Source organism: Dendrobates tinctorius, unplaced genomic scaffold (genome assembly GCF_039654945.1).
Source record: "Dendrobates tinctorius isolate UK_male_01 unplaced genomic scaffold, ASM3965494v1 ptg000371l, whole genome shotgun sequence".
Taxonomy (NCBI): Eukaryota; Metazoa; Chordata; class Amphibia; order Anura; family Dendrobatidae; genus Dendrobates; species Dendrobates tinctorius.
Window position 1 is genome coordinate 203,592 of NW_027362037.1, and position 8,153 is coordinate 211,744.

Genomic DNA, 8,153 nt, shown 5'->3' on the forward strand with positions numbered 1-8,153 from the left:
ACTGTCAAATATCAGTACCCGTTACCCCTGATTTCTGATTTATTTTCCAGAGTTAAAAGTGCCTGTTGGTTTACCAAGTTTGACCTCAGGGGGGCGTATAATCTTATTCGCATTAAGCACGGGGATGAATGGAAGACGGCGTTTAATACTCCGGAGGGACATTTTGAGTACATGGTGATGCCTTTTGGGCTCTCTAATGCCCCTTCTGCCTTCCAGTCCTTTATGAATGATATTTTCCGAGACTTTGTGGATAAGTTTTTGATCATCTATCTGGATGATATTTTGATGTTTTCTAGTGATTGTGATTCCCATGTGGAACATGTCCGGACTGTGTTCCGGATTTTGAGGGAGAATTCCCTGTTTGTTAAGGGATCGAAGTACCTCTTTGGTGTACAGAGAATTTCATTTTTGGGATTTATCTTGTCTCCATCGACTATTGAAATGGACCCGGCCAAGGTACAGGCCATTTATGATTGGGTTCAGCCTACTTCTTTGAAGGCTCTCCAGAAGTTTTTGGGTTTTTCTAATTTCTATCGTAAATTTATAGGTAATTTTTCTAGTATTGTCAAACCACTGACTGATCTGACCAAGAAGGGAGCTGATGTGCTGAATTGGTCTCCTGAGGCTGTCTCAGCATTTCAGGAGCTTAAGCAGAGATTTACTTCAGCTCCAGTTTTACGGCAACCTGATGTCTCACTTCTATTTAAAGTGGAGGTAGACGCTTCTGAGATTGGTGCAGGAGCTGTTTTGTCCCAAAAAGACCCTGTGACTTCTAAGATGAATCCCTGTGCCTTCTTTTCTCGAAAGTTTCCCCATTTGAACGCAACTATGACATGGGGAATCGGGAATTGTTGGCCATGAAATGGGCATTTGTGGAGTGGAGACAATGGTTGGAGGGAGCTAGACATCAATTTGTGGTCCTCACCGATCACAAGAATCTGATTTATCTGGAGTTGACCAAACACTTGAATCCTAGACAGGCTAGATGGGCCTTGTTTTTCACGCGTTTTAATTTTGTGGTCTCTTTTCTTTCGGGCACTAAGAATGTTAAGGCAGACGCCCTTTCTAGGAGTTTCTTTGCTGATTCTCTTAATGTGACCGAGCCTACTACTATCCTAGGTGAGGGGGTAGTTCTTCCTGCCATTTCGCCCGATTTGAGACGCGCCCTGGAGGAATTTCAGGAGGATAAACCTGAGCGTTGCCCTATGGGAAGATTGTATGTTCCTGACCAGTGGAGAAAGAGAGTGATGTCTGAAGTCCATTGCTCCGCATTGGCTTGTCATCCGGCTATTTTTGGTACCAGAGATTTGGTGAGTCGGTCGTTTTGGTGGCCTGCCTTATCTCGAGATGTCAGGAATTTTGTACAGTCCTGTGGGACTTGTTCTCGGTCTAAACCCTGTTCTCGTTCTAGTGGGTTGCTGATGCCCCAGCCGGTGCCCAAGAGGCCATGGACCCATATCTCAATGGATTTTATTTCTGATCTTCCTGTCTCTCAGAGAATGACTGTTATCTGGGTGATTTGTGATAGATTTTCGAAGATGGTCCATCTTGTACCTCTCCCAAAGTTGCCATCTTCCGCTGAGTTGGTACCCTTGTTTTTACAACAGGTGGTTCGGTTACACGGGATTCCTGAGAACATTGTGTCCGATAGAGGGGTCCAGTTTGTTTCCAGATTCTGGAAAGCCTTTTGTTCCAATCCTTCTCCTCCGCGTTTCATCCCCAGACCAATGGGCAGACTGAGAGAACAAACCAGACCCTGGAGTCTTATTTAAGATGTTTTATATGTGTTGATCAAGATGATTGGGTCTCATTTTTGCCCTTGGCCGAATTTGCGCTGAATAGAGCTAGTTCTGCCACTTTGATGTCACCCTTTTTCTGTAATTTTGGGTTTCATCCTCGATTCTGTTCAGGGCAAGTGGAATCTTCGTCCTGCCCAGGTGTGGACATTGTGGTTGTGAGAATGCAGCAGATATGGGACCAAGTGGTGGATAAGTTGTCACTCTCTCAGGAAAAGTCCCAGCATTTTTCCAACCGGCATAGGATTATTGGTCCCCGGTTTAAAGTGGCTGATATGGTTTGGTTGTCGTCTAAGAATATTCCTATGAAGGTTGCATCTCCAAAATTTAAGCCCAGATTTATTGGACCTTATAAGATTTTGGAGATTCTTAATCCTGTTTCTTTTCGATTGGCTCTTCCAGTTACGTTCAAAACCCATAACGTATTTCACATGTCACTGTTGAAGAGGTTTGTTGAGCCAGTAGTTCCTGTGGCGGCACCTCCTGACCCTGTATTTGTTAAAGGCAATGTGGAATATGAGGTAGAGAAAATAATGGATTCTCGTTTGGTTAGACGGAGACTCCAGTATTTGGTCAAATGGAAGGGTTATGGCCAGGAGGATAATTCTTGGGTCTCTGCCTCTGATATTCATGCCAATAAATTGGTTCGTGCTTTTCACCGGGCCCATCCTGATCGGCCTGGTGGCATGGATGAGGGTTCGGTGACCCCTCTGTTGTGAGTTCATTTTCCCCTTCGTCACTGAGGTCTGGTGAACTCCCTATTCTGGTAAAGGAAGGTAATGAGCCTGATTATCAGGCACCTGAGCCTAATGATGATGACTGGCTGAGTGGAGTCACTGACTGGATATAAGGCTGCCGACGCCCTTCTGCCCTGCGGGTGATTTCTCTGTGGACTTCTAGGACACCAGTCCGATTCCTGCTCCTCTAAAGCTAAGTTTTCTGCTTTGCCTTTTTGCATTTGTGTTTTGTTTTTGTTTGCCTTGCTTTTCTGGATTCTGCCATTCCCTGCTGGGGTGAGCTGTATCTCTTTTTGCCGGTTGCTCTGTCTTCAGAATATTCCTGAGTACTGACATAGTCTTTTTGAAGCCTAGCGTCTTCAGGGCCTTTTTCACTGTCAGTCTGTTGGCTCTTATTTTCATAGGGTTTTTCACGGATTGCAGACAGCAGCCTTCCTGTCCTTTCCTTTCTAGTTAGCTTGGGCCCCGTCTTTGCTCAGTCTCTCTTTCTGTCTGCATTGTGTTCTTTCTTCTTGCTTCACCGTCATTATATGTGGGGGGCTGCCTTTTGCTTTGGGGTCTGCTCTGGGGCAGTTTAGATTTCCCTTTCTGTCTTTAGGCTATCTAGTCCTCCGGCTGTGATCGAGGGGTCTAGGGCATCGTAGGAACCCCCCATGGCTACTGCTAGTTGTGTTGATAGGTTCAGGGGTCTGCAATCCGATAGCTGCCAACCTCTCTGGTTTTCTGGACTTAGCTTGCATTTCTGTTTTTGCCTCCTACGGTGACTCAATCATAACACCTCTCCTCAAGGGGGATACTGTTATGAGCTCATTTTCTGCTCCACCAGTTGAGAGTTCTCCTTCCGTTCCCCCTCTGGTGGTGACAGGAGGTAGTGAGGTTGGATTAAGTGGTAGTGATCTGCCACCTGATGAGGAGGATAACAATTGTATCTCTGGAGTATCAGACTGGATATAAGACAGCCAATGCCCTATCCTGCTGCTGGTGATTCAGTCTGCTTCTCAGGTCTTGGACTTCCGCTCTCTTCCAGTCTTCTCAAGTTAAGTTTGTTTTTTGCTAATGTTCACACTTGCGCTTGTTGGTCAATTCAGTTTCATGTGTGGTCAGCCTGCCCCTGCTGGGGCTATGCTGAACTTCCACTCCTATTTATCTGTATTTGCCAATTTGCCTTTTTGTTTCTTATTAGATTGGCCTCTTTTTGCTCTGTTTCAGAATATTTCAGAGTGCTGATATAGTGGGAGAAGTCTAGTGACTCCAGGGTTAATTTTGCTATCAGACGTGTTGGACATTATTTTGGTAGGGTTTTTGGGCAGATTGCAGACAGTGGCTTTCCTTTCCTGTCCTTTCTAGTTAGTCGGGCCCCATCGTTTGCTCAGCCTATTTTCCTGCCTTTGTTTGTGTTTTCATCTTGTTTCACCGTCAATACATGTGGGGGGCTGTCTTTCCTTTGGGGTCTGCTCTGGGGCAGTTAGTTTTCCTATTTTCCTGCTTTAGGCTTATGTAGCTCTCCGGTTGTGACGAGGCATCTAGGACCATCGTAGGAACGCTCCGCGACTGCTGATAGTTGTGTGGTTAAGATCAGGGATCTGCAATCTGCATAGTTATCAACCTCTCTGGTTTTCTGAGACTTAGCTTGTTGTTTTTTTTTCCTCCTCGGTGACCCATTCATAACATTTACCACTGTGTGAAAGGCACCACCATGGGTATTTCTTGTGCACTGACTTCTGCTAATTTATTTTTAGGGTGGTGGGAAGATAAAATTGGTGAATTATTACTTTTTTACACTAGTCACTTTTTTTTTTTCAGGGGGGGTGGTTGGTACATCGATGATGTTCTTATCCTTTGGGATGGCAATGTCCACTTATTTTCTGACTTTGTTACAGGTATGAATAGGAATAAAATTGCCAAGTTCTTTACACATGAAATTGGAAACAAATGCATCAATTTGCTAGATTTGACTATCGGTATTCAGGATGATGGCTTTATCCGCACGGATATTCTCAGGAAGCCAACGGTTACCAACAATTTTCTCCACTGAAACAGCTGTCACCCCCAAAGCTAATAGCAGGAATACAGGTGGTACAGTATTCGAGGACTCGCCCAAACGGTTCAGAGAATGAAAGTTTTGGTAGAGAGTACCATAATCTTTGTGAAAAGATTTACAGCTAGAGGTTACCCGAAAGAAGCTTTTTATAAGGCATTTAATATAGCAAAATTAAAGCAAGTTCCCATACTGGACCCAAGAGACAAAAAAAGGGATAATTCTATCATTAGATCCATAGGGACCCATGAGGACCAAACCCCAGAAGCTATAAATATACGGCGCAGGTACTGACCTATCTTGCAGACAGATCCTGATTTGAAAGCTATAATTGTCTCATTGTGACGTCTGCCTGCGGTCTGGGCTGCAGCCGGACAACACCCCGAGAAACACTGATACCCTTTACCCCTATACAGGGATCTGGATTTATAGCAGAGCCCAGGAGGTGCTGTCTGCATAGGAGCAATGACCAGAGCAGGACGGTCGCCAGAAAGGTGTTCCAATACAGGACACAGAGGCAATGATATCCGAGACTAAACCAGTCAGGCAGAAATGGTATAAAAACAGTAGACAGTAGCAAAGTCAGAATCCAGGCTGAAGTCAGAGTCATAAAACAGTAATTCACACAGTAACAAGCAGGGGAACCAAGAATATATCCGGCAGCCTGCAAGAGCAGTCCCAAGGTATTTGAGGGATCAGGTCATCCCTCACAGGCTCCTGGGCTGATGATGTCATCCAGACCGCCCCCGGACCAGGCTGGATAGTGATGCACCAGCCCCTTCATGACTGACCGAGGAGCAAAGCCTGCGCCCAGCAGACGCCTGCGCAGGAGCCTTATAACTATCGCTGCCATCACTCGGGGTTGAAGCACAGCGCCTCCCAGAGACCGAGGCCGGGACCGCAGGCCAGACGCTGATAGGACAGTCCAGCGCCTCCTAGTGGTCGAGGCCGGGACAGCAGGCCCTGAGTCTGACGGTGATGTGACCGTACCCCCCCCTCTAAGAGGGGCCTCCGGACCCTCAAAACCCGGTTTGTCAGGGTGGAGGAGGTGAAACCTTCTAATCAACCGCTTTGCACGAATGTCACTAGCGGGGACCCAGGACCTCTCCTCTGAGCCGTAGCCCTTCCAATGCACTAAATATTGCACAGAGTTTCTCACTAGGCAGGAATCAAAGATGCCCTGGACTTCGTACTCCAAGGCGCCCTTGACCAAAACTGGAGGAGGAGGGGACTGGACGGGATGAATTGGGGAGCAGTACACCTTGAGGAGGGACTTATGGAAAACATTAGGAATTTTAAACAACTGCGGGAGCTTTAACCGAAACGCGTGGATGTAGTCCAAGGTTACAGAAAAAGGGGGTAGTTTTGATGGAGTCTTGGTATCTATTATTGAGAGCGAACTCCGCCAATGGCAAATGTTCCACCCAATCTGACTGATGTGCTGAGACATAGCAGCAGAAGTATTGCTCCAGCGCTTGGTTGGCACGCTCAGTTTGACCATTGGTTTCGGGATGGTATGCCGAGGAGAAGGACAACTCAACACCAATACTTTTACAGAACGCCCTCCAGAACTTCGAGACAAACTGGGTACCCCTGTCGGACACAATATTTTCCGGAACGCCGTGCAAACGTACAACGTGAAGAACAAACAACTTACTTAAAGTTTCAGAGTTAGGCAAGCCAGACAGGGGAACAAAGTGACACTGCTTACTGAACCTGTCCACCACCACCCAGATACAAGTTTTCCCATCGGAGGGAGGCAGGTCTGTAATGAAGTCCATGGAGATGTGGGTCCATGGACTCTCAGGGGTGGGCAAGGACTGAAGCCAGCCGGTAGGGCGATTATGGGGGGACTTGGCGAGGGCACAGACTTCACACGCTGAGACGTAATCCTTACAGTCCTTGGCCACCGTTGGCCACCAAAAGTTCCTGGTTACCAGCCTAGTGGTATTATTGAGAGCAGGATGGCCTGCCAGGACAGAGTCGTGTGATTCTTTTAACACTTGTAAGCGAAAGGTAGCTGGAACGAATAATTTTTTTGGGGGGTGTAGGGTCAGGAGCTCGTTCTGATGACCTACTGATCTCCTCCAGAAGGTCCAGAGATACTGCCGACACGACAATGCCATTAGCCAATATTGGAACTGGTTCATAGTCCTCGGTTTGTGTGGGGAAAAAGCTGCGAGAGAGGGCATCTGCCCTCACATTTTTAGTTCCGGGGCGAAAGGTGATTAAAAAATCAAACCTGGAGAAAAACAAGGCCCACCTGGCCTGCCTAGGATTTAGTCTTTTAGCCGACTCTAGGTAGGTAAGGTTACACACCTCGTACACACGCGGCTCTGCTCCGTACACCTCGTACACACGCGGCTCTGCTCCGTACACCTCGTACACGTGCGGCTCTGCTCCGTACACCTCGTACACACGCGGCTCTGCTCCGTACACCTCGTACACACACGGCTCTGCTCCGTACACCTAGTACACACGGCTCCGCTCCGTACACCTCGTACACACGGGGCTCCGCTCCGTACACCTAGTACACACGGCTCCGCTCCGTACACCTCACACACACGCGGCTCTGCTCCGTACACCTCGTACACACGCGGCTCTGCTCCGTACACCTCGTACACACGCGGCTCTGCTCCGTACACCTCGTACACACACGGCTCTGCTCCGTACACCTCGTACACACGCGGCTCTGCTCCGTACACCTCGTACACACGCGGCTCTGCTCCGTACACCTCGTACACACACGGCTCTGCTCCGTACACCTAGTACACACGGCTCCGCTCCGTACACCTCGTACACACGCGGCTCCGCTCCGTACACCTCATACACACGCGGCTCTGCTCCGTACACCTCGTACACACGCGGCTCCGCTCCGTACACCTCGTACACACGGCTCCGCTCCGTACACCTCGTACACACGGCTCCGCTCCGTACACCTCGTACACACGCGGCTCCGCTCCGTACACCTCGTACACACTCGGCTCCGCTCCGTACACCTCGTACACACGCGGCTCCGCTCCGTACACCTCGTACACACACGGCTCCGCTCCGTACACCTCGTACACACGCGGCTCTGCTCCGTACACCTCGTACACACGCGGCTCTGCTCCGTACACCTCGTACACACGCGGCTCTGCTCCGTACACCTCGTACACACGCGGCTCTGCTCCGTACACCTCGTACACGTGCGGCTCTGCTCCGTACACCTCGTACACACGCGGCTCTGCTCCGTACACCTCGTACACACACGGCTCTGCTCCGTACACCTAGTACACACGGCTCCGCTCCGTACACCTCGTACACACACGGCTCTGCTCCGTACACCTCGTACACACACGGCTCTGCTCCGTACACCTCGTACACACGCGGCTCTGCTCCGTACACCTCGTACACACACGGCTCTGCTCCGTATACCTCGTACACACACGGCTCTGCTCCGTACACCTCGTACACACGCGGCTCCGCTCCGTACACCTCGTACACACGCGGCTCCGCTCCGTACACCTCGTACACACGCGGCTCCGCTCCGTACACCTCGTACACACGCGGCTCCGCTCCGTACACCTCGTACACACACGG